Raw genomic sequence first — 27,272 nt, 5'->3', positions numbered from 1 at the left:
ATGTTTGTTGCCATTTTAATGGTCCTGTCCTTGACGGTCTTTGCAGAGAGAGGCATTTCTTTAATTTTCTGAATAATTTCTTGTTTGTTTTTGAATTCGGAGAATAGATGCTCTGATATTTTTATGAACGATTCTTTCATGTATTCTCCGTCTGTGAACGGCTTCCCCCTCCTTACGATCTCATGAGCTGCCACAAAACTAGCAGCTGTAGTTGAGTTTGGAGAGTTGATCCACTTCTTGAAAGTATGTTTGTTCTGCTCAACTTTCCGTAGTAGTTCCGAAATCGCTCTCTTTCGCCCATCTTCAGTTGGGTACTTTTCAGAAAATGCTGAGTGCTTGTTTTGAAAATGTCTTTCAACGTTACATTTTTTGTTGTTTGCTAATTTCTTGCCACATATCAAGCACACAGGTAAGCCAGCGTTGTTGGCAGTGAAGGCAAAGGAATCTGTCCATGCAGAATTAAACTCTCTATTTTCTTCTGAGATTTTTCTTTTTTGGGATGTATTCATGGTTAGCTTACCGCGGGGGTCGCACACTCAAGACGCCACCTGCAGGTAAAGACGAGGGCTATAGACGTGGATGTGACGCATATTTTAATTGACAAATTATAAAAACTTTTTAAAAATTCGATGTTAAAGTATCACCTCGAACTCCAAGATAACTGTGCAACAAAATAAACAAAAATAAAATAATATATAAATAAAAATTAAATTAATAAATAACCGTTATTCTTTTTTTTTCTTTTTTTTTCTTTTGTCAAGGCCGAAGGGAGCCACAACAAGGAGGCTGAAGAGCCGCATGCGGCTCCGGAGCCGCGGGTTGCAGACCCCTGTTATAGACAAATCCCTGCTTGACCAAAAACCTTATTTTTTGGCCACACATGATCCTGATAAAAAAAAAGGCGCGAGGGAGCTGTCATGTTCACACAGCTCCCTGATCGATCCAACTGGGAAAGGACCAGCATTGCTTTTATTTTAAAAGACTCATAAGATGTATTTAATTTGGTTCTGTAGTTATTTGTTCAGTATGCAGTGCAAATTTTCCTGGCTAGAGACATGGAATATGGTAAACCTTTGCCTGGATCAATGTCCAACCTCTTTTAAGTTATTGAGAAAGTCACTCTCTCGTAAAGTTCAGACCTGCCAGACTCAATAACTCTACAAAAATGTCCAGATGAAAATTGCTTCAAGCAATCCTAGTAGAAAGCCAGCACCTCACCCCTAGTTTAAAGTTATGATCCTTATCATAATTAATTCAATAAAGAAGTAATGTACTTCAACCTAGGCATAAAGAATAATTTTCTATCCTGACTGGTATAAACTTTCAACTAGGGACATTTAAACTCTGGACGTGATCTCTTACTGCAAATAATAAATTACAGACCCAGAGCCAGCAGGTTATAGCTGAAGCTGAACTTTTTAAAATATGTTGCTAAGTACAAGAGGAAAACGTAGACTATGTAGTTGTGATAAATTGCATCATGCTATTTATAAACATAGCAGAAACTGTTTCTCCACTGATAAATTAAGCAGTAATAGCTTGTTTTTAAGCTTTGAACAAGTAGAAAAGCAGTTCATATGATACTTATAAGCAGATATACCATCCATCATGAATTTAAAATCAATTTCCCTCTGTCATTGAAACGTAGGATTATTTCAGTGTCAAAACAGACTAACACTTTCAGATAGAAATATTTGTTTGAAAGATCTAGATAACGTGCTTTTTAAGTATCATGTTTTCCAAGTAATCTCACTTTTCTCCCCTTGTTGTTTTGCATTTTTATTCTGTAGGTTTAACTTTTCCTTTGAAATATGGAGTTGATCCTGCTGAGCGCCTGTCCTGCAGGGCACTCAACACCTCCGGGGATCAGGCCATTGACTTTTGAATATGTACATAGCTACACCAGATATCTATGCGAAGATATCAGAACTTTATTTCTGGAAAAACTATGCGCACATACAACACTAGGCATGTAAGCAAACATGCAGATGAAAGTTTAGTACTATACATTAATATTATACTAGTTGATAATGCATTCAGTGATATTTCTGCACATGTTGTTAGAAACAAAAAGCATTTAGCACTTAGTGAAAAAGATATAATGAGCCTGATTCTACTCTCACTTATATTGTGTTCACAAAGGTATAACTCCATTAATTTTATAGAAAATTCTTGATTTCTATTGGTGTGAGGGGAAAATCAAGCCCAGTGACTGAATGCAGAAATATAAGATAGATTTCATTTGGACACTTACCTAACTGCTTTTTTCCTGGTCTGTTGGCTTAAATTAAAGCAAATCTCTATGTCTTTAATTTGACAGTAAGCGTGCAACAGAAAAAATAAGTGTGTATTTCTTTAAAGTTTAGCTTTCTATTTTATCATCTCATCTTACATTCTATCCCACTGCATTAAGTTGTTTCTGTGCTGCATTGTGACATAACTTGTTACAATGTTAACAATTCCAAAACATGCAAATTGCTTTCCAAGACATCTTATCCAAAACAAAAAGCCCATTGTAACTAACTTATTTTGAATATTCCTGGATAATGTCAGTCAAAGTACCTGAAATACACTTTATTTACTACTTATAAAAATTTTATTTGTATATTATTATATCTGTCATTTGTATTATTTCCATCTATAGCTATCCAGATTAATTCCTTCTCTAAAAATATACAGAATAGAACCTCTGTATAGAAGCAAAATATGTTAGGTTCTAATTTTAAAATAATTAAATGCAATGAATCATTTAAGTATCTAAAACTTGTAATATTAGGTTACATTTGTGCCTTAATACTTCTATAACATTCAGGTACAAAGATAACTTAAAATTACTACTATTGATAATTAGTACATAAGAACACATATGATGCTCAATTCTGCAAACATTTATCCATGTGAAAAACACCAGTCAGTGGGACAATATGTGTTTAAGGAATTCTTTCATGCACGGGTGCTGGAACAATATGTGTAGCGGAGGTGCTGAGAGACATTGGACCAAACTGTAAATGCTATATATGATGGAAGCCACTTCAAGCCAGGGGGGTGAGGCAGCACCTCCAGCATCCCTAGTTCCAGCATCTATGCTTTCATGAGTGAGAGTTTGCTCATGTACAATACCGAGAACATTAATGTTATAAAAAGTATTTTTTCCCCAGTTTTTAATAGGATTTAAATAAAATGGCTTCCAGTATATTTTATAATTGCTGGCAATTGTTGTCAGGGGCTTGGTAGGTTATTTTTAAGGATATTTTGATATAATTTAATTTTTATTTTTTCTCTTAGCAGTTTTGTCAGTCATATGTTATGGGCAGGTCCATACAATCTTACTCACACAAACAGTCCTTATCCAATCATGTAAATAGTCCACATAATATATAATAGCTATGATTATTCACATGAGTAATTGCTTACAGGATTAGGCTCAGATAATGTAAATATACTCTTCAGTGTTGGCAAAATATTTTAAAGATAATAATGTTCTGATTTCAGGTTCTTTTACTCTGACATTGGTTCCTATTGAGAAGTATCTTGAAATAAATGTAAGTGTATATTTTATTACACACACACCACAAAATATTACCCAGCAATTAAACATTTAGAAGTTGAAATGAGTGCTCAGTTATTTACAGTACACATATAACAACACACGACAACAAAGTGGAGATTGGTTGCTGTTACAACAAATGCATTTTAGTCAGAATGTTTGACCAACACTTGCAACCCTGCACCCCCAACCCCTTTGAGTCCCCCTTGGATTGATTAAATTGGCTCAAGATGACACCAATAATTGGCTCAAGATGCCGCTTCGACAGACCCAATGATCCATATCTTTGCATTCCCTAAAATCAGTCCTTTCAGCTCTGTGTTAGATTTAGGATGGTTTACATTGGCTCTGTCACAAACATTTTAATAAAGTCCCAGAGAAACCTCAAACTGGTGACATCATTGGATGGTGTTAAAAAAAAAGTTCCATTTAGTTGGTTAGCTGTTAGAATCTGGTCAGAATCTCTTTTTGCTATATTTTGTCATTCCATTATAATCATCTGCAAATAAGGACTATAATATTAAAAATGAGAACAAATAATGTCGGCTAATAAGGAGAAAGCCATTCTAAATGGTTTGACATCAAGTAGCAAAATGAAAAAACAAACAAACAGTTATTATATCCTAAGGCTAAGGGGTGTTAAGTGCTGGGTGTGTTACTTTTTTAGGTATTAGATGGATAAATTGCACTGAAAAGCACTGGCTGTCCTCATGAGACTATTGTATAAACTGAGCACAGAGTAACATTATCAGACTCATCAAAAGGGATAATGTTCATTAAACCATTTTTTGAAAGTAAATTGCAAACCCACTAGTGAGTGCCAAGCCTGTAACCATCTAGACTCAGTTAATACAGTTTGGGCCTGATTCTCCTCTGGCTTAACAGAGGTGTAAAGTATAGCAGTTCCACCAAAGTCAGTGGAGTAATCCCAGTGTAAAATATGTCAGATAAGAATCAGGCCCCTAATCTTTTACCATTGTCTCCTCCCTCTGTGGCTTTTTAAAAATTAGCATTTTCTATTGTTAACTTTCAATGGCACAAAGACAGGAGTCATTAAAGAGCACCATGATGCAGGCACTCTTGTTATCTGATATCTAGTCTCCTAGAGCTTTCCAGTTTTTGAGCTTAAACAGATGACAGTCCCTGTGTCATCAGATGTTATTACTTAATTACTTCTTGCAATGGACTTCACATAAAGGTTACTCTGAGTATTTTTTTCCACAACACATTGGAAAATTTGACATGCTTTTCTTTGTCAAACTGCAGGGCTGATTTCACATCCAGTATTTCCTCAGAATCATCCATAAAAATATGGAAATCACTAGTAATTTAGAGCCAAAGTCTGCTCTTAGTTAAAGCCAGAGTAACAGCCCAAGTTTGCAAGGTGCCAAGTGCATCCTCTGATTAATTATTATTTATATACAGTAGCATCTTGAGGCCCCAACCAAGATCCATTGTGCTCGGTGCTGTACAAACACATAGCGAGAGTGGTCCCTGCCTTGGAGAACTTGCAATCCAGACAAGACATACAAAGAGTAGAAGGAGAACCAGAAGCAAAGGGACTTGTCCAAGGTCACCCAGTGACCAAGCCAGGATGAGAATGCAGGTCTCCTGACTTGTAGTCCAGTATCCTATCCACTATACCCCACTGCAGATTTCCTGACTCACTCTATTAGACACTATTACCCCTTCAGGAGAAGTCGTGGGCACTTAGCACCTTTCATAGATGCTCAGCTCTTTACAAGATTGTGCCCTAAGTCCATTCAAGTCAACTGATTTACTCTAGACTTGCACTGATGCAACTGTAAGCAGAATGTGTCCTTTAGTTTTATTACAACTGGAGGTCACGAAAAAGCCAAATGCCAACCTTGGTCTCTATGATGCATGAGATATTTTAAGCTTGTGAGGGTTCCCCCCAACTCCTTTTACAAAATAAATGATTGGGTGTGGCAGCTCAGCTAGTGTAAATCAGTGTAGCCCCATTGAAATACTATATTGATACTTGTCACCAAAAAACAGGGAGGCCTTTTGATCACTATAGCAAATTTTAGTTTCTCTCAAAATTAAATACAAATAAGCAGCCTATCAAAATAGAGAAATATTTATTCTTAACACTTTATTTGAAGCATGATACCATTTCTTAACTAGCTGAAAAAATAAACAGACTTTCAAAATGAAATCAACTTTTTCATCAGCTGCAGCACCAGTGGTCAATATTAAATAAGCATATTAACAATGCTGTTCAAAAGGACACTAATATATTTTAAAGTAAATACTGTTTATTCTTTTCCTCCTTGTTCTGCTCCATTCCTAATAGATTTCACAGCAGAGAGATCAAAATATAGTAGTTGCTTTAAGACAAAAACCTCTTTTTGGAAAACTATTTCTTTTAAATATAACCAAAAGTCTTATTTTTTAAAAGATTTTTTAAAACATTAGTCTAATTGCAAACATATTTCCAAAATAAAATAAAAAAGGTGATTTTCAGGTTTCAATATGTAACAACTTTTTAAATTATCCAATACACTGTCTTGATTCTGTACAAATGTTCCCTTCCTTCAAAGAGACAAAAAAGCATGTACTGCCAGATCTGATTGTATGTAGAGAGTGGATCTGATCCCCTTGTCACTAAGGTTACTAATCAAATTTCCATCCAATATGCTCATGCAGGATTTCCTGATCAAACACTTAAATCTGCCCCCTCTGCACCCCCATTAGCTAACATGTTTTATATGTAGCGGGGTCATCAAAAGTGTAATTCCCTTAAAGAAACCTAATCCTGCACTCTTGTCAACTAGCAGATAGCTAATAATGCTTTCTATCTTATATTTTTCTAACATCAATAGCATACCAGAAATTAAGATCTTATTTTAATCTCACAACAGATGTTTAAAACACAAGGTATCCCATATATACAGTAAGTGTATTTAAAAACAGCCAGGTGAAGAAATATGGAAGTTTCATCTGAAATTAAATTGTTTTCCCCAGGATAACATAAAATAGATTTAGTTTCAGCTGGCAATGGAAAACATGAATAACTTGTATAGTCTAAAAAGGGGTATAATTTTGTAGACATCAGTATTATTTCACTGTTGAACAAGGTGATAGATGAAGAGAACCTGAGGCAGGTTCTGCAAACAGAGTCATTCTGAAATCCTGTTGAAGGTTACACAGTGGAACAGATATCCTTTAGTTCGACCCTTGCAACACATACATACCCATATGCACACATACTTGCATTTATATATGAATGACATGTGACCTAGCTGAATTGTATATTGAATCAATTTTTATGTTACAGCAGTCTATCTATTTCATGCTGATAAATAAAGCATTTAAAGAAAAGAAGAAAATGATGACCAATGTTGAAAAATAACTCAAATACAAATGCTACCTAATGAAGCTGTTTTTCATTCTTGAAACCACTTCATTTTTTATTTTTAAAAAAGCCTTTGAAGATGTGGCATGAATTTTCTTGGTTATTGCTTTTCCTTATTAATAGGTTGAATATGGCTTTCGTTAAAAAAATTAACTTCTCTGATGATCCTTTTTGAGGTCTGTGTGTATTTTTATTTAAAAAAAACAACCAAGTAATGGTCACAATCAGACTGGGACAAGTGGGTCAGGAAATTTAACTTGACTTGTCCAACCCTGGTCTGAATCTATAAGGTCTACAAGGCCTGAGTTTGTCAGAATTCAGTGGATTATATGCATCTGAATGGCAAAACAGATTTAAAACACTGTCCATTCTGACTTAACATTTGCCCTGGAAACTGCCAGATTTCAATTAATACAAACTTCTCTATTGACTTTACTTTCATATTCAGTGATTCTGGGAACCAAAAGAAATTCTTGCCTATGTATGCTCTGGCTTTAAGAATTTCCCCTGATATACACTGATTTAACTATTGCGTTAATGCATAAAGAGAGTAAAGAAAATGTAATCCTTGTGTTTTCTATCCTGGTTAACAATACTGTATGAAGTCCGTGTAAAACAGTGACATTCATATGGATTTCCGTTGAAGAGTTTAAAAATATTTTGAGTATAACTGGATCATTTCAGCTATAGTAGGTGAAAATAAAAGTAATGACGAGAAAAAGTATTTAAGCATACAAGTAACATTTTAAAAAATGTTTTATTTCAGGTTTTAATTGATTTTAAGCAACTTTATATTTAACAGAGTTAAAGAGGAAATGTATAAAGGGCGGATTTAATATAAATCACTTTTTTGTTCTAAAATATCCTTAATGGAAAACAAGTGCATGTTTTAGTGTTTAACCAGAATAAAATTTGATATAATGCTATCTGGGAGGCATACTGTACTTTAAAAGCATTTACAGATACCATGGGAATACCAGATATAACAATACTTTTAAACAGTCTACTTAATGTGCTAAAAATATTTTTTTCTTTTTTGTCAATGTGGTTTTTCAGTGTTCTTCCAAATATATAGGAATGTATGCACTTTAAAAATTTAGATTATAAGTAAAACATTTTTAGGTGGAACTTATAGATATTTACATGAATTGATCTGATTTTATTTTTTTAAAAAATCTCTTCATAGCACTGTTTAGAGGGGATTCAGGAAAATTGACTCTTTCAAACAATTCAGAAGAAGAACATGGACATTATATGTTTTCAATTGCTTATGTATAAAACACAAGTTCTGTTTACTTATAAGGTTGCAAGTTTCTCTGTTTCAATATTAATGTCTTTTTATATCTAGTAAATATCTTTGTGATCTTAACTTTTTTCTTTAATATTCATCATTTTCAGTATTTTTTTTCAGGAATTTTATCAAACCAGCCCAGTCATTTAAAAAAAAATTAGCTTAAACTTCCAAATTGTAATTTGAGTCTAAAAGAGAGATTTCAAATGAAAACAGCAACGAGTTATGCGAAGGCAGCTGATATTGCATCATACTCCCAAATCTTCTTTAAATTAGCTCTCTGTCAAGGGGCTACATTGAAAGAAGGAGATTTTGTGTGTATGTGTGTCAGATAAAGAAAAAAGTTGGAACAATATCAGTTTACTGCAAGATCCAAAAGATCATTTGGTTTTATTCCAAGAAGCAATGCTTTTTTTTTTTTTAAACGATAGCTACACACATGTATTACTTTAATCGTTTTTTTCCCCTTACCCTTTGCAATACAACCCATTCTCTACTGATTGCAGTACCTCCAGAAACTAGATGAGTGGATCTTGTCTAAGATAAAAGCAATGGAAATTTAGAGCTCTTGTCTCACAGAAACTATATCCATTGGGTATATAAAAGAGTGCTTTGTTTCAGGAATACTTGAACAGATTTTACTTTGTGTGGGACATGTAGAAGAGATGGTATGAAGTGGGTATTTGGTATGCACCAAGAATTGTGTCTGTATCATAAAAATATATCTAACAAATATGAATACTGAGCACTGAGAATTATTACTTTGGTATATCATGACAGACTGCATGCAACTCTTGTAAACATTCTGTGGAGTGCAGTTAAAAAGGAAAAAAATGAAGTTAACAGAAATGTTAAATCCTAGGATAATTCCTATTAAAACAAGAGACACAAAAAAATGATCTACTGCCTCTTTAGGCCTCACAAGATTTCCACATTTGCCAATGCAGCCAGCTACAAAAGACAGCCAGAACCATGAGGCCTTACATAGAGTTCAGCCAGGGTGTAAAATACAGATCAAAATGATGCATAAAGGAAAATTCTTCTGAGATTTATAGCAGCCAGCTACTAACTACACCCCTCACATGGCTACAGTGTTGTTGCTAGTTGAATTAAATGCCAAGAACACATGTAGGATGCAACAGATCGACAAAAGAAGAAGGAAGTGCATTAATATTAGAATTGCAGAGGTGTATGCTTGTTTTGTAATGACCTGGTGATTAGATGAGTAATTTATGTCTCAATATAGTAATATACAAGTCTTCCCAAGCAGCTAAAGTTCAGTTAATACATAAAGATTTTCTGTTGAAAGTCAGAATAGAAAACATGATAATTCATTTTAATTATTTTTAAGAATGTTATTCCTCCACTCAGTGTGCATCTTCCATAAGAGGGGAATGAAAGACTGATGCAGTTTTCTATATAATGTCATAACCTCTTTTCTCACTGGGCTTTATCTACCTACCTACCTGTATGTCCTCCAGCATTGTAATATGTGAGCATCCCACAGTGAATTAATCCTCAACACCACTGTGATGCAGGGAACGATTATCACCCTCATTTTTCAGATATTGATCTCAGGCATAGAAATTAAGGGACTTCTCAGGTTACACAAGAACCCTTTCACAGAGCCAGAAGCTGATGCCAGGTCTTTTGAGTTCCAGCCTAGCGCCTTCATCACAAGACCATCCTTCCTTTCTCAAGTTCGTTTGCTTTCATATGTCATCCTTGGAGGAGACTTGCACAGAGCAGCTTTCCATGGACACAGGAAGTCATGCTTGGTGGTACTTTGATCTTTGTGATGATCTATGGTATATCTCAGTCAGAAGTCCAGACTGAAAGGTCATACCTTCAAGAACCTTCCCAGCAGCACAAAGCACTGATGAGGAGATCACATATCTCAATCCTTCCTAGCCCTTTTTAAAATGTTTGGGCTTGTCTACACTGTGCCTTAGCCTGTACAAGTGGAGGGTAAATTTTGGTCCCCACTACCGTGTCACACACTAACTGGACCAGGTGGTTCATGCTGGCACACACTATAAGGTGCTCTACTGCATGTTAATGTAGTACTGTTTGAAACAGGTCTACATTATTGCATGCTAGGGAGCTTTTTGTCCATGCCAGCAGGGTCTACACAGGCCAGGTAGTACATGACACACTAGTGCAGACTTAAATCTACACCCCTCTGGTGTGGACTAATCACCATGCAGACAAACCCTTAAAAAACATCGGTGCTTCTGCTTTTGCAAATATCCTAGGTCTTCAAGGACACTTCATCCATTTAAAGCCTGAGTAATAAGAATCTATGCAAGAGAAGTGCAAGCGAGGTAGGGTGATGAACTCCAACTTCAACTCTAGGCCAGGGCAAAAATCCAACCCAGCAGCCCCTACTCCAGTCTAGCAAACTGCAGCCCCTTGCACCACTTGCATGCATGATCAATGACACTGGCGGATTTGTGTATATTCAGAACCTATGGTCCATTCTTCATTGAAACCCTTCATGAGTGCATATGCAAAGCTCTCATAGATACCCTTTCTACAGTGAAAGTATGGAGCACCCGCCCCTCTGCCCCCAGTTTATAGACACAGCATGAGGTACAAATGATGGGAAGGGCCATCAGAAGGCTCCCTGAATCATAGGTGATTTTTAACCAGTCTTTCAAAGATAGAGGGGGACTTTCAAAGAGAGTTAGGCCCTTAACTGCCATTTGTGTGAGGCCCTGGCCTATTGGGGGAAGGGCAGAGGTGGCAAAAAAGGGACATTTGCCTCCCCAGTCTTCAAGGGGCCCCAACTGTCAGAAAGACTAAAATACAGTGAAACCCCGCTATAACACGATGTTTGGGGTCCAAAAACTTCCATTGCGCTAAACGCGGGGTCACGGCATAGCGGGGTTTCAAACCAGTCAGTTTGTCAGTGGTCCCCAAAGCGGTGCACTGATGTGCACCGCCTAGTGCCCCTAGTGCCTAGTGCCCAGCAGAGGAGAGGAGCCGTGACCCCCCGCCTGCTGGGGACAGAGATCTCCAAGGCTGCGGGCATCGGTGTTCTCTGTCCCCGGCAGGTGCTAGGCCACAGCTTCTTTCCGGCTTCAAGAGAAGCCGCGGCCCCGTGCCTGCCGGGGACAGAGAACTCCGAGGCTGCGGGCGCTGGTGCTCTCTGTCCCCGGTAGGCACGGGGCCACAGCTTCTCTCTGGCTTCTCCGGGGCTGTGGGTGCCGGTGCTCTCTGTCTCCGGCAGGTGGGGAGCCACGGCTCCTCTTGAAGCCGGAGAGAAGCTGCGGCCCCACACCTGCTGGGGTCAGAGAGCACCGGCCCCGCAGCCTCGGAGTTCTCTGTCCCTGGCAGGAGCGGGGCTGCAGCTTCTCTCCCCTGCCATGGTGTTGGGGACCACTGGTACAGTACTGTATTATGCCTTAAAGGGGAGCCAACCTACGATCGCGTTATATGCGATTTCACATTATGGCGGGGCGCGTTATTGCGAGGTTTGACTGTATATGCAATATGTGCAGTGTTGTTGTAGCTGTGTTGATCACAGGGTATTAGTGACACAAGGTGGGTGAGGTAATATCATTTATTGGACCAGTTTCTGTACTCACTGTCCCAGACCTGAAGAAGAGCTCTGTGTAAGCTCCATAGCTTGTCACTTCCCCCAACAGGAGATGGTCCAGTACAAGATGTTCCTTTTCCCACTTTGTCTCTACAATAAGTACAGTTATCCTTTATATAAAGCCACTGCAAAAATACTCACACAGAAGCAAAAAATTTTATTTTTAAAAACTCTTAAAATCCAAGATTTTCCTCGAGATCTATCTAGCCTATGGACTCCTGAAAAGTTTTTGTTTTTTAAATAGTGACATCCAGGGCCCCCAAAATACCCACTTGCACTCTTATAACGGGATTATAGAACCGGCCCTGATTTGTGTCTTTGAAAATCTCACAGAGAGATCTCTGCCTTCCATGCTGCAGAATTAACCATTTACCCTTCCATCTTTCAGACTAAATTCTACCTGTGATCACTGTAATCCCTGTTTATCACAAGCAGCATATAGTCCACATCCTGTAATTCAGGGGTGGCCAACCTGTGGCTCCGGAGCCATATATAGCTCTTCAGAAGTTAATATGCGGTTCCTTGTACAGGCACCGACTCCGGGGCTGGAGCTACAGGAGTCAACTTTCCAATGTGCTGGGGGGTGCTCACTGCTCAACCCCTGGCTCTGCCACAGGCCCTGCCCCCACTCCATCCCTTCCAACCCCCTCCCCTGAGCCTGCCATGCCCTCGCTTCTCCCCCATAGAGCCTCCTGCATGCCACAAAACAGCTGATCAGGAGGTGCAGGGAGGGAGGAGGAGGCACTGATCAGTGGGGCAGCCGGTGGGCAGGAGGTGCTGGGAGCGGGGGGTTGGAGCTGATGGGGGGCTGCTGACATATTACTGTGGCTATTTGGCAATGTACATTGGGAAATTCTGGCTCCTTCTCAAGCTCAGGTTGGCCACCCCTGCTTTAAATGTTTTGTAAGGCACTGAAATTGTCCTCATTCAGACATGCTGTATCGGGATTTTGGTTTTAAGAGGGTTTGAATAAATATTGTAATACCACTTCATCAGAGCAGATGGGGAAATAGAATGGTAAACTGGAAAATGCCACAAAACAACAATACCTTTTACATAGATCTATGGCTGAAAAGCACTCAGATCATTTAAAAAGGGTGGATAAGCATGAAAATGGAGGCCCAGAGAGCGTGTGATTTGTTCAAGGTCACCCAACTAATTAGTGACAGAATTCAGAATAGACCAAATTCTTGACATCATAAAAAAATCTCTTTTAAAACAAAAGCTTTGATTCTGACATGTCATTACATGACTCAAGCAGTCTGGGCCCAAGACATTTGCCTATTAAGCCTATGCCTTAATCTATGCCTAATGATACCCACTGGTAGAGACTGCCAGAGGGGGCTGTGGTGAAGTCTTTCTTGCAACTGTAGATCCCAGGGTTTGTGATCCCAGATTGGCATGTAGGTCTTTGATGGTTTGGAGAGCTTTTAATGATATAAGACTTATCTTCATGACCTTTAGGTGATTGACTCTAGCCACATTTTGGCGTAAGAAGTGTTACCACCAACTCTGGCTATATTTGGTGGTTTCCTTATAGCTCAAGGAATCATGTTATTACAAGCAGCGTCCCAAGTTTGGGAAACACTGGTCTAGAGCAATGTTTTGGATCGTGTTAAATTACTAGAATGCTGATGTTTAGCCCCAGAATGCATATGATATATAATTAAAAAAAAATAAAAAAAAAGACTGAGGTTTGCCCGATAGAAAATGGAAGCTTCAGCTCCTTTTTTCACAAAATTTCTAAAATAGTGACCCTTCTGTTAGCATGGATGGCTGGACTGAAATATGGGGAGAAAACAGCAGTTAGCCCTTTTGAAGTCGATATAGTTTATAGTGCATGCAGCAAGCAGATTTCCATCACAATCCCTCTGACCAGCAATGGTGCTTACTCCATGGGAGTTTTTATGGGCATTTCCCACAAGAATGAAGTAGACTTCTTCCATGGAGATAGGATCTTCTTTTTACATCAAGATTCATATCTTTTGGCACAAGGTTGTCTGTAAGAAAAAGCAGACCTTGCACTTACATTTCTGGATTGTACTTGGCTAGAATACTTAAGAAACCAACGGTCTCCAGCAATACTGTTCTTAACTAACTTTGTAGTCAGCCCTCATTGTCCAGGCACATAGCTTTCAGTTAATTTGATCTTGTGCTTTTTCCATAATGTTTTTCCATCCTAGCTTCCAGCTTACTAAGTTTAGCAGAGATTTCCTCCATTTTATTTTTCCACAGAGGAGATGGCAGCAGAGAATATCTTGCTCCAGCATTGCTTGGACAGGAATAGCCACTCAATGAACATAAAGAGATACAGCTGACCATGTGGCGCTGTGAGAAGTTTGTGGTTCCTGATTATCATTTTTCATTATAGTTTTTAGATTTTACTGATCCTCAGATACACTCCTACCAAGCCCGAGTTTGAGGTGCTAACCCCATCATGCTAACCCCACAAAGAACTGGTTTGATGACTACCATCTTTGGGAACATATCAGGATTTGAACCAGGGACCTCCAGAGCTAAAAAGCATGAATTACAGCAGGTTGAACTAACGATCTAAAGTGCTGTCTAGCTACCGCTGTAATTGCCTCCTATTTGCAGATCAGCCCACGACACACACCAGTGGATTATATCTACAGACCTCCTCAAACAAATATATTTCCAGCTAGCTGAACACCGTCCTTTTCCCCCCAACAAATGTCCCCTGTTCTTCCCATCGTTTTGTGATTTTCAGGAGATCTAATGGCAACTGCTTTCTCTGCTCTATATTGGGTTGAGTGGTTGGGTCTTTGTAGAGGACTCTGCTAATTCCATCTCTTCAGAGGCCGTCTGCAGCATTCCCATTCCCAAAGGTCTTTGGGAGGCAGTAAGCATCTGTAAGCAGAGTCAGGATGAGCTGTACCCTGACATCTGGTGGTGAATTGTGGCGAGTTGTGGAAAAGAACTTCAGGGGCTGGTCTTGTTTGCATAGACACACCCACCCCACCTAGCATGAGCCCACAGCTGCCCAGATGGTCACTTTGGCTGCTGTGGGATCCCCAGTTTCTCTGTTATTGGGGCAGGAAGAATAAAGCGTTGTTACCCTGATTATGTGAATCAAGGCCAGTGGAACTGTTTTATGACAGAGGGACTCACCATCAACTAAGTAGCACTCGCTAGACAAGAGACATGGTTCCAAAACCCAGTGAATTGAGAGAAGCTGGGGACAGGTATTTGTACCTAATGGTATGCTGCCCTCCCTCCCCCCAGAGGCCTGAAACACCCATTGCACCTCCTCCTCTCTCCACTGTTGAATAGCAGAGCTAATTTTGATTCCATAAAGAGTCTAGTTACAGGCTGCTCTGCTGAATTCACTTTGGGCCAATGGTGCACCAGCACTGGGGCTCCCCTACTACAAGCAGAAATCACTAAAGAGCTAAAATTACTAAGAGCTGAGATCACTAATTGCTGTGTTAACTAGTGGAGGAGCCTGAAGAGATATTGCTAAGCAGCTGGCAGAGCGGAGCAGTTTTTGGGATGGCTGGAGCGGCTCACGGGACGGCTGGTGGAGTGGAGTGGCTCATGGTAAAGGCTGCAGCAGAACCCCACGGAGAGGCAGGGCAGTCAGCTTCAGACCACGTAAGGTGCCCCTTAACACCTCGTGTGCCCCTCCCCCCCATTTCCACCCAGCTGGTGCGGGGGGGTAGAACTCTGCAGATAAACTTTTGAACTCTGGGGTTGCACTGACCAGGGACAGAGACTTTTGGGGTGTTGGACTTTTGGGTGATCTTTTCAGTGGTTGGACTTAAGACCCTGAGGGGAAAAGGATACTGCCAAACTTACTTGGGGGCGGGTCTTTTGCTCATGGTTTGTGTTATGAATCCTGTTTGTGGTGTTTCCCCAACATAATGCCACATTGCTTCCCTCCTTTATTAAAAGGATTTTGCTACACTCAGACTCTGTGCTTGCGAGAGGGGAAGTATTGCCTCCTAGAGGCGCCAGGGCAGTGGTATGTAATTGTCACAGGTCACTGGGTGGGGGCTCGAGCCGGTTTTGCATTGCGTTATTGAAACGAAACTCCTAGATACTGAACCCTGCCCTTGTTGCTGCCAACTCAGCTGCCACGTCAATAGCAGGAGTGGGGAAAAACATTCATTGTTGTGACCACCCGACTGAGCTGAGGGCAAAGGTGCTCTATATCCCTAGTGCAATAGGAACCATTTTGTTTGGCCCTGCCACTTTTGCACTGCCCACTTACGCTCCTCAGAAGCTTCCTATGAATTGGTCAGCAGCTCATCTTATGGGGACCCCAGTGAGCCTGCTTGTGGGACCAACCATTGATGTGTCCTTCAACCCTAGGAACAACATGGGGTTACAAGGAACTTCTACAGGGATCCACAAGGCTTTTAGGACTTCTTGGCTAGGGTACTACAACTCACGCTAGCTGGGTTGAAGGTAATTGACGCACAAAGGCTTCAACTGATGCAGCTCACAGCAGCCTGTATCACTAAGAACAAGATAAATACACAGTATCAAAACAGTGTTTCAAAGATTTCTCTGTTCCCCCTCCATTTCAGCACTGAATTCAATAACTTGGTCCTACTCTGAGGCCTGGTCTACACTAGGAGGTTATGTCGAATTTAGCAGCGTTAAATCGAATTAACCTTGCACCTGTCCACACAACGAAGCTATTTAGTTCGACATATAGGTCTCTTTAGTTCGATTTCTGTACTCCTCCCCGACGAGGGGAGTAGCGCTAAATTCGACATGGCCATGTCGAATTAGGGTAGGTGTGGATGGAATTCGACGCTAACAGCTCCGGGAGCTATCCCACAGTGCACCACTCTGTTGACGCTCTGGACAGCAGTCCGAGCTCGGATGCTCTGACCAGCCACACAGGAAAAGCCCCGGGAAAATTTGAATTCCTTTTCCTGTCTGGCCAGTTTGAATCTTATTTCCTGTTTGGACATCGTGGCGAGCTCAGCAGCACTGGCAACAATGCAGAGCTCTCCAGCAGAGGTGTCCATGCAATCTCAGAATAGAAAGAGGGCCCCAGCATGGACTGATCGGGAAGTCTTGGATCTGATCGGTGTGTGGGGCGAGGAGTCTGTGCTTTCGGAGCTGCACTCCAAAAAACGGAATGCGAAGATCTACGAGAAGATCTCCAAAGCCATGACAGAGAGAGGATACAGCCGGGATGCAACGCAGTGCCGCGTGAAAATCAAGGAGCTGAGACAAGACTACCAGAAGACCAAAGCGGCAAACGGACGCTCCGGATCCCAGCCCCAGACATGCCGCTTCTACGAGGCACTGCATTCCATTCTAGGTGCGGCCGCCACCACTACCCCACCACTGACCGTGGACTCTGAGGATGGGATAGTGTCGACGGCCAGTTCCTTGGAGATGTTCGCGGACGGGGAAGATGAGGAAGGAGATGAGGCAGTCGACAGTGCTTACAACGCTGATTTCCCTGACAGCCAGGATCTCTTCATCACCCTCACGGAGATCCCCTACCAACCCTCCCCAGCCGTTAACCCGGACCCTGAATCAGGGGAAGGATCAGTCGGTAAGTGCTTTAAACATGTAAACATTTATTTTGAACAGAACAGGAATATTAACAATGGAAAAGAAGGTCAATATGAACGGGGATAGAACAGAAATCCTCTTGGGAGATCTCCACGAAGCTCTCTTGGAGGTAATTGAAAAGCCTCCGCATGAGGTTCCTGGGGAGAGCGGCCTTATTGTGTCCTCCGTGGTAGCACACTTTTCCGCGCCAGGCTATCCTCAGGTACTCTGGTATCATTGCCTCGCAGAGCATAGGGCCCTGGTTTTTGCTGGCTTTCACGCAGCATGCGGTCTTTATCTGTGTCACTGATCCTCAGCAGGGTGATGTCGCTCATGGTGACCCTGCTTTGAATTAGGGGAATGTTAGTATTGGGACTGCTTGCCTGTTCCTTTACATAACTGTAACCGGCGGTTTACAGCCACACGGTGGAGGCGGGACAGGGGCAGAGTTCATGCTTTCCGGATTGCCGGCAGCAGGAACTGGCCAACGGTAGGAGCATTGCTTTGACCGTGAAAGGAGGGCACTGCTATAAATTAAGTTTTAAGCAGCCAAAAGTCTACGGCTTATCATGTCTGCCTGCTACACGAATTCTGCTGTCCTGCCCCGCTTGTCTGATCTCCACTGCAAGACCCCAGGCATTGAATGCGAAGGCCGAAAATTCGAACTTGTCCTGAGTGCGCATGAGATAGGTGCTGTGCATGGTCTTGTTCACAGAGACAGACTAGGCTATGTTCATTGTTCGCAAAAATGTATCTTTGTAAGGAATTCACTCCCTTTTTCCCATCACACAGCTGTGACTGTCTCCCAACCTACCCCGGCATCCCCCTCACAGAGGCTGGCGCAGATTAGGTGGCGAAAGAAAAGGACACGGGACGAGATGTTCTCAGAACTTATGGGCTGCTCCCGAGCCGAGGCAGCCCAGCAGACCCAGTGGAGGGAGAACATGTCACGGTACCAGCGCTCACACAGCGAACGGGAGGACAGGTGATGGCAGGAAGACCAGCAGGCAACTCAAATGCTGCTTGGACTAATGAGGGAGCAAACGGACACGCTCCAGCGCCTTGTGGATGTTCTGCAGGACCGGAGGCAGGAGGACAGAGCCCCACTGCAGTCTATCTCTAACCGCCCTCCCCCGCCACAAAGTCCCATACCCCCCTCACCCAAAGTACCAAGAAGGAGGGGCGGCAGGGGCCGTGAAAACTGTCACTCCACCCCTGCAGAGTGCTCAAGTACAAGAAGGCTGTCATTCCCAACATTTTGATAAGTCCTTTCCTTCCCGCCTCACCCAAGCCCCCGTCCCAGTTTCATCCCCTAACTGTCTAGTTGATAATAAAAAATACTTTTCTGTTAATTACTGTTTCCGTCATGTTCTTTTAGAGGAGACTGTGTTTGAAGGGGGGGAAGGGGGTTGGTAATTGGACAGGACAGTCACCTTTACCAGGGTACAGACACGGGGGCAGGTTCAGCAGCAGGTCACACACACAGTGCAGTCACTAGGCACCCTGGTCAGTCTGGGAGGTGGTTTTCATGTTCTGTGGGGGGGGGGAGCTATGTGACTTTGTGGCGGGGGAGGGTGGTTAGAGATCTTATGCAGCGGTCCTTATCCTGGATCACAGAGCCACGCAGCAGGGGATCTGTAACCGTCCTCCCCCGCCACAAAGTCACATAGCCCCCACACACAGAGTCCCGAAAAGGAGGGGTGGCAAGCTCCGTTGAAACAACCAGTCCGCCACTGAGGACCGCTCTAGGAGCAGGAGCCTGTCATTCCTCGAGTTTAGAAGCGGTCTTTACATCACCACACACCCTACCCACCACAGTCTGCGTCCCAGTTTCAACCCTTTACCGTGAAATCAGTAATAAAGAAAACGGTGTTAATTAACAAAGTTCCATGTATTTTATTTTTAAGCGTGCGTTGGAAGGGGGGGAACGGGGTGAACGGGGTATGTAACTGCAGAGGATAGTCAACATTAGCTGGGTAAAGAAATGGGGGCAGGTTCAGCTTATCTGTAAACAAACTTAATAGTCACAGGTTACCCTGCTCACTGAGGAACCTAGCTTTCAAAGCCTCCCAGATGCACAGCGCTTCCCGCTGGGCTCTTCTAATCGCATGGCTGTCTGGCTGGGCGTAATCAGCAGCCAGGCTATTTGCCTCAACCTCCCATCCCGCCATAAAGGTCTCCCCCTTGCTCTCACAGAGATTGTGGAGCACACAGCAAGCTGCAATAACAATGGGGATATTGGTTTCACTGAGATCTGAGCGTGTCAGTAAGCTCCTCCATCTCCCCTTGAGACGCCCAAAAGCACACTCCACCACAATTCTGCACTTGCTCAGCCGGTAGTTGAAGAGTTCTTTGTCACTGTCCATGGCGCCTGTATAGGGCTTCATGAGCCAGGGCATTAGTGGGTAGGCTGGGTCCCCGAGGATCACTATAGGCATCTCCACATCCCCAACAGTTATTTTGTGGTCCGGGAAGAAAATACCTTCCTGCAGGCATCTAAACAGACCAGAGTTCCTGAAAACACGCGCGTCATGAACCTTGCCCGGCCATCCGACGTTGATGTTGGTAAAACGTCCCCTATGGTCCACCAGTGCTTGCAACACCATTGAAAAGTAGCCCTTTCGGTTAATATACTGGCTGGCCTGGTGGTCCGGTCCCAGGATAGGGATGTGAGTTCCATCTATAGCCCCACCGCAGTTTGGGAATCCCATCGCGGCGAAGCCATCTATGATGACCTGAACGTTTCCCAGGGTCACTACCTTTGAGAGCAGTAGCTCAACAATTGCGTTGGCTACTTGCATCACAGCAACCCCCACGGTAGATTTGCCCACACCAAAGTGGTTCACTACTGACCGGTAGCTGTCTGGCGTTGCAAGTTTCCAGAGGGCTATGGCCACTCGCTTCTGCACAGTCAGGGCTGCTCGCATCCGGGTGTCCTTGCGCTTCAGGGCAGGGGACAGCAACTCACACAGTTCAAGGAAAGTTCCCTTACGCATCCTAAAGTTTCGCAGCCACTGTGATTCATCCCAGACCTGCAGCACTATGCGGTCCCACCAGTCCGTGCTTGTTTCCCGGGCCCAGAATCGCCGTTCCACAGCATGAACATGACCCATTGCCACCATGATGTCCACGGTGCGGGGTCCCGTGCTTTGTGAGAGGTCTGTGCCACTCTCAGACTTCATGTCCTCACCGTGCTGCCGTAGCCTCCTCGCCCAATTTCTCAGCATCTGACTATGAAAAAGGTGGACGATAAGGTGCGAGGAGTTGACAACGGCCATAACTGCAGCGATGATCGCAGCGGGCTCCATGCTCGCAGCGCTGTGGCGTCCGCGCTGTCACTCACCAGAAAAATGCGCGAACTGATTGCCCGCCGGCGCTTTCAGGGAGGGAGGGCGGGAGTGACGGTTGAATGAGGACAGTTACCCAAAACCACCCTTGACTCATTTTTTCCCCCAGCAGGCATTGGGGGCTCGACCCAGAATTCCAATGGGCAGCGGGGACTGCGGGAACTGTGGGATAGCTGCCCACAGTGCACCGCTTCCAATGTCGACGCTTGCCCCGTTAGTGTGGACTCACAAAGTTGAATTACTGTCCTTAGCGTGGATACACACGTTCGACTTTGTAATATCGGTTCCACAAATAAGATTTAAGTAGAATCGAACTACTCTGGTAGTGTAGACATACCCTCAGTGTTGCCAACTTTCATAATGTTGTCCTGAGTCTCATGATAATTGGTATTTTCCTGGTATTTTTCACACAAATCAGATATTAGGAATGGCAATATACAAAAACCTGTAGGAGAACACTTCAATCTCCCTGGACGCACAATAGCAGATTTAAAGGCAGCAAAAAAACTTCAGGACCAGACTTCAAAGAGAAACTGCTGAGCTTCAGTTCATCTGCAAATTTGACACCATCAGCTCAGGATTAAACAAAGTCTGTGAATGGCTAGCCAACTACAAAAGCAGTTTCTCCTCCCTTGGTTTTCACACCTCAACTGCTAGAAGAGGGCCTCATCCTCCCTGATTGAACTAACCTCGTTATCTCTAGCCTGCTCCTTGCTTGCATATATATACTTGCTCCTGGAAATTTCCACCACACGCATCCAACGAAGTGGATATTCACCCACGAAAGCTCTATGCTCCAATACATCTGTTACTCTATAAGATGCCACAGGACTCTTTGGTATTTTCCTTAAAGCTCCAGCTCCTGAAGGCATATGGTTAAGTGAGAAGACCTTTTTTTTTTTTTTTTTAAAGTAAGTTTCTTGCCCTCATGTTTCTGGAGAAAAACTCAATGATGTAACCCTAAAGACTCACAGCCAGATGGCAAATAAAAAGAATACAAAATGCATAGATGCTGGAACTAGGGGTGCGAGAGCTGCTGCTGCACCCTCTGGCTTTAAGTAGTTTCCATTATATACAAGCAGCAAAGAGTCCTGTGGCACCTTATAGAGTAACAGATGTATTGGAGCATGAGCTTACGTGGGTGAATACCCACTTCGTTGGATGCATACACGAAAGCTCATGCTCCAATAAGTCTGTTAGTCTATAAGGTGCCACAGGACTCTGCTGCTTTTACAGATCCAGACTAACACGGCTACCCCTCTGATACTTGATTATATATAAGGTTTACAGTTGGGTTCAATAGCTCTCAGCACTCCCACTATAAAAATTGTTCCAGCACCCCGTAAAAATATATTATTTTTAAGCCTCTTGTGATTTTTGGGGGGATCTGACTCAGAGTTTTGAGTGCTGGAAGTTTGCAATACTGGAATCTAAAAATTTCATTTTAATGATTTAGGGCTTTGGTTGTTTCAGAGCAGGGCCGGCTCCAGGGGTTTGGCCGCCCCAAGCAGCCAAAAAAAAAAAAAAGCCTCGATCGCAATCCCGATCTGCGGCAATTCAGCGGGAGGTCCTTTACTCCGAGCGGGAGTGAGGGACCCTCCGCCAAATTGCCGCCGAATCCCTGAAAGTGTCGCCCCACTCCGGAGTTGCCGCCCCAAGCACCTGCTTGATAAGCTGGTGCCTGGAGCCGGCCCTGTTTCAGAGACTCCCTTATCACCAATGACTTTCCGAGACATTTGCCCTCCAAAGGAACAATAGAGCTCTAGAGATCCAACACAAGAGACTTTAAGGTGCAAGCCACAGTGGGACCCCAGTTATGCATTTTCTTGCCAGAGGAGATCAAACTGAATCCAACCATGACTTAGATCAAAATGTAAAACACACCTTCTCAGTCAACCTCTTCCTCAGTAGTATCTGCTATTTAAAATAATTCTACACCCTTACTGAAGTCTCAAAAATCAGAGAAAAATGCCTCCTTAGACTTTTTGTGCTTTCTTCTTAATTATTGTGCAGAACCTACATCCTCATGAAGAAAGATGCCTTAGCAATGTTATAGAAAGATTAGACAGACAACCTCACAGGTGGATCCTATGGTAAGGGACAACATGCACTCTCCATTTGAAAAAAATTCCACCAGTCTGAAGATTGTTTTAAGGGGGTTGCACCTACTAGGAAAAGGGAGTGTGTTACACCTACAGAGTAAAGTTGTAGTTGTGGAGCTATACAGGCAGCTAACATAATATCTGGGCACTGGAGGTGTTAATCACTCTCATGCTACAAAGCTGACAATGTTTGACCCTAGATGAGGCTGCTAAAAGGTTGCTCAGATAACTGAGGCACAACAGCTGCTTGTAACCTCTTAGAAGTGCATACACTTAGTCCAGGAGGATTTCCAGTTCTTCAGGTACTTTACTTCTACAATACTCCCCAGCACAATCCCACTTGGAATGCTTGCACACCATAGCTGAATGCCTCAATCCAAGTGTAGTAATCATCTGAACTAAAAAGCAGTGTGTTTTGGATGTATGTCTCGAACAGCCTCAAAGAATCATTATTTCATTTCCTTAAATTCAGACTATAAACAGTCATGTGTCAAACTCTTATATAATGAAGTCCAGGGGTCCCTCTGCAGTCTCCCATTTCACCATCAGGGGGGTCCTTTCAATCTCTCACTTGAGTTCAGTGCCAAGGAGGGGGGTCAACTGTTTCCTAAAAAATTTGGTTCCGTCATCACCCATGGCCTCTCACACACACAAAAGGAGAAGGGAGGGTGAGAGAAGGGGTGTGGAGGGGGAAAGAACAAAAGAAAAAGGGAAGAAATAGGAAAGCAGGGAGAATAGGATCACTGAGCAAGTTTCATAGGAAGGAGTTTCATAGGAGAGAGCACTTGCTGTTGCTGACTCAGAAAAACTGAACAAGTTGAGTCCTTTTTTAAGCTCAGGGAGGGAAGAAGAGAAGAGGAAGCTGTTGAAAAACTGGCAGTTATGGATTCATTCTGCTTCCTGCTCCACAGCAACAGCAAAATCTTTATGGTGCAAAAACATGGGGTCAGAGCTCTGGATACTTGATGTAAGAGTCATAGAATTTGATCGTCTGGCTTGTAAGAGCCTTTTTCAGCTCTTCTGAGAACCCTAACATAGCCCCTTATAGCAAAAAGGGAGAAGAGCAGAGAGCAACATTGTCAAGTGAAAAATTATCATTCACTCATATGTGGCATTTAGTCTAACACTAGGCATCAGACATTTTTTATGCTATCAGTTGTAGTACAAATTACAACAGTAATTCCATTTAACATGAATTAAGATATATTAGATGTAACCATAAGGAGATAGATAATACTTGCACTATGCATCTACATTAAAAAAATCATTAGCTGTCGGCATACATCTTTTTAAACGTGCCTTGATTATATAAACAATGCTTGCAACTGTTCTGGGATTAAACAAAATGGACCATTTGGCCACATCTGCTGTTGAAAGATTTAAACAAGGTAGTAAAAAAAGAGTAATGTTTAATAGAAGGTATATGAAATTTAGCAAGAGACAAATAGTTTTATCTGCTTTGCAGCATGAATGAGAGGCTCTAACACTGAAAAAGCAATGGGAACATTAATAACCACAAGTGGGCAGGATTTTGGTTTTATGCCTAAACTGAAAGATAGGACAGAAGAATTTTGATTTTGTGAAGGTCTTTGCACTAAGGTTTCCAGTGCCCTGCAATCAGGGGTTCTTACTTCTGAGGGAATATGCAGTAATCTACACAGACCAGTAGACACAAGGATATTTCAGACTACATTTTTTTTTGTAAATGGGGGTTTGAAAAATCCAAGTTTTATTGTATTTAGAAGCCCCGGGACTCCCCCTCCAGTGGCAGCTGGAGCAGCCACTACCTCCCCACCCCTGCAGCTGGGTTCCCAGGGGCTTCCCCCAGCAGCTAGTTCAGCGGGCCTCTCGGGCTGCCCCCCCCCCCCCGGCAGCTGGTGCTGTCAGCTCCGCCCCCACAGGGGTATTTATGGTATGAGTCATAGACAGGTCATGGGCCGTGATTTTTTGTTTCTTGCCCATGACCTGTCCATGACTTTTACTAAAAATATCAACGATTAAATCATAGCCTTAATTATTACTCAGTTCTGTGTGTATGGTTTATTGACATTTACCAATAAAATATAATCCTTTCAAGCCTACCCACGATTCACCAGAATTTCCCCTCTTGGAAAGGAGATGTGATATATCATGGGAACCCCTGGTTGTGGTTGTTCATGGGAGATGTAGTCCAGCTGGGAGCCAGTTTCCAGAGGAGAATGGGGACATCTGAGGCAAGCAAGCTATAAATTTCAGAAGGCACCATGGCAGCATTTTCAAGTTGAAATATTTCAGTTTGAGGCCATCCTGTTTTTTGATGCACAGTTGAAGTTTTCCAAGGAAACCAGATACTTTTTTGTGAAAACATTCATTTTGTCAAAACCCAATATTCCACCAGAAACTACTTTGATGGAAAGGTTTTAACCAGCCCTACTCAGTAGCCATTTCTCTTCCTCCCCCTAAAAAAAGCTCACAGGCCACAGGAGAGGATAAAATCCTGGAAGAGGCTAGTCTAGAACAAGAGACATCATATTCATTCTCCTTCACTACAGCCAGTTGAGAAGTAGAGGTGGAAGTCCTCTGAGCTGACTGGAAAGCAGAGGGCAAATTTGGTAAAACAGCTCACATAAATACCTTTTGTTTGTCCAAACAGGAGTACGTGATTATCTCTCAAAGTCTAGGTTACAAACATTTTCCTGAAGAGTGCAGTACATTAGGCAGCTATGTTAACCATTGAATAATCAGGTTAGAAGGTGGATGAGTTTTTGTGAAACCTCTAGGCATCAGTTTCACAAAACTGCATTTAGAGAACTCAGTTTCTGCCACCAAAAAATTCCTGTGGCATAAGATAGTAATTTGGCTCATTAACCACTCCACAGTGTTAGGTGTGTTGTCACATGAGACACTCTGAGTGAAATCCTGGCCCTACTGAAGTTGCCTCCTGCCTCCAATCTGCCCGTGATGCCAGTCTCTATCACCTACTCATTACATTTTAAAAATAAGTACCTTTGTGTTCTCCCATGCTGCTACTCATGCTTGGGAACAGCTCCTTGCAAATATCTGTAAAACTATCTCATTATCCACATTCCAATCTCTCCTTAAAACTTTCCTTTGCTGTGATGTATACAAAAAAGAAAAAAAAATACGCTGGTGCACTGATGCCACTGCCTTTCATGCTGAGCAACATGGTCTCATTGTTTCCTTGTTCTTCCCCACCTGTGTGCAGTGGTAGGTTAGCCACTGGCCAATGAGGCCTGTGGCCAGGGGTCCCAGTCAATTGGGAAAAATGGGCACCCCCGTGCCCCACCGCTGCCTCCCAGCAGGAGTGCTTGGAGGGGGGGGGGAACTGCAGGTGGAAGGAGTGGGGAGGGGCCCCCTCACTTGCCAGGGCCAGCTCCAGGCACCAGCTTAGCAAGCAGGTGCTTGGGGCAGCCACTCCGCAGAGGGGCAGCACAGCCAGCTATTCAGCAGTAATTCGGCGGAGGGTCCCTCACTCCTGCTCAGAGTGAAGGACCTCCCACTGAATTGCTGCAGATCGTGATCGCGACCTTTTTTTGGGCGGGGGCTGCTTGGGGCGGCAAAACCCCTGGAGCCGGCTCTGCCACTTGCTCTGGCCCAGTGCCATACAAACCCCTAATCCGCCTCTGTCTGTATCCATCTGTTGTCTCTTGTCTTACAGTTAGACTGTAAGCTCTTTAGGGCAGAGGCTGTAGTTTTGTACATCACCTACACAGTGGGGTACTGGTCCATACGTAGGGATCCTAGATGCTATGGTAATACAAATAATAATAATTGAAGTAAACGGCATTCTGTCATTGACTTCAGTGAAGAGAGGAATTCACCCTCTCTCTGCCAGTTTTTGCAGGTTTCCATTTAATGCTCCAGTTGTTGATGGCAGTTGATTCCTCAAACTTCCCTGCCCCACTGAAATTTTGCACTGTAGAGGATAAAGAAACATAAATCTCCACAAAAAAAGGAGATGCAAGAGACAGTTTTGCTTCAATTTTGTCTGGTTTCTTGGGCCTCCCTACCGTGGTGGCCTGTATTTATATTTTTCTGGATACTGTAAAGCTGCAAAACCTCATTGGAGAACTATGATAATAACAAAATAATATGGCAACTGAGATAGAGATATTAGTAGCAATTTCTCCTGCCCTGGTACGTGCAGAATTAAGCCCTTAGAGTTGCAAATGGGACAAGATTTCAGAATGGCAAAGCACCAAAATACTTCTTTCCTGTTTTACAAATTGTTTGCTTATGTGGGTACAAGTTGTTATGCTTGGAGTCCTTTAACTGTGGTGTTAAACTACCTTCAGCTGTTCATCAAAGCCCATTCTAGGCTGCATTCCATACTGGTAAGAAAGAAATATGAAAAATTCAGTTATTTTAAGCATCAATTCTGAAAGGGATCTGCCTCATAGAATCCCATTAAAGTCAGGGGGTCTCAGGGCAAAGAGGATCAGATTGTAAGATCAAAGTTTTAAT

The 27,272-nt window shown here is 42.7% G+C and overlaps 1 long non-coding RNA gene across 2 annotated transcripts in view; it reads right to left on the bottom strand.

The window, feature by feature from the left end:
- The window catches only part of LOC120371600, a 196,359-nt gene that overhangs the window by 84,049 nt on the left and 85,038 nt on the right, over positions 1-27,272 (bottom strand). The window contains exon 4 of one of the 2 annotated variants that reach the window (XR_005584483.1): positions 13,688-13,818. The exons of the other annotated variant lie outside the window; for it this stretch is intronic. This is a non-coding gene — a long non-coding RNA (uncharacterized LOC120371600). Of the gene's footprint in view, positions 1-13,687; positions 13,819-27,272 lie in introns of those variants that run through there. 2 annotated transcript variants of the gene reach the window in all.

This window comes from Mauremys reevesii, linkage group 9 (assembly GCF_016161935.1).
Source record: "Mauremys reevesii isolate NIE-2019 linkage group 9, ASM1616193v1, whole genome shotgun sequence".
Classification (NCBI taxonomy): domain Eukaryota; kingdom Metazoa; phylum Chordata; order Testudines; family Geoemydidae; genus Mauremys; species Mauremys reevesii.
Note: the sequence above shows the minus strand (reverse complement) of the source record. Positions and strands in the feature narration are given on the sequence as shown.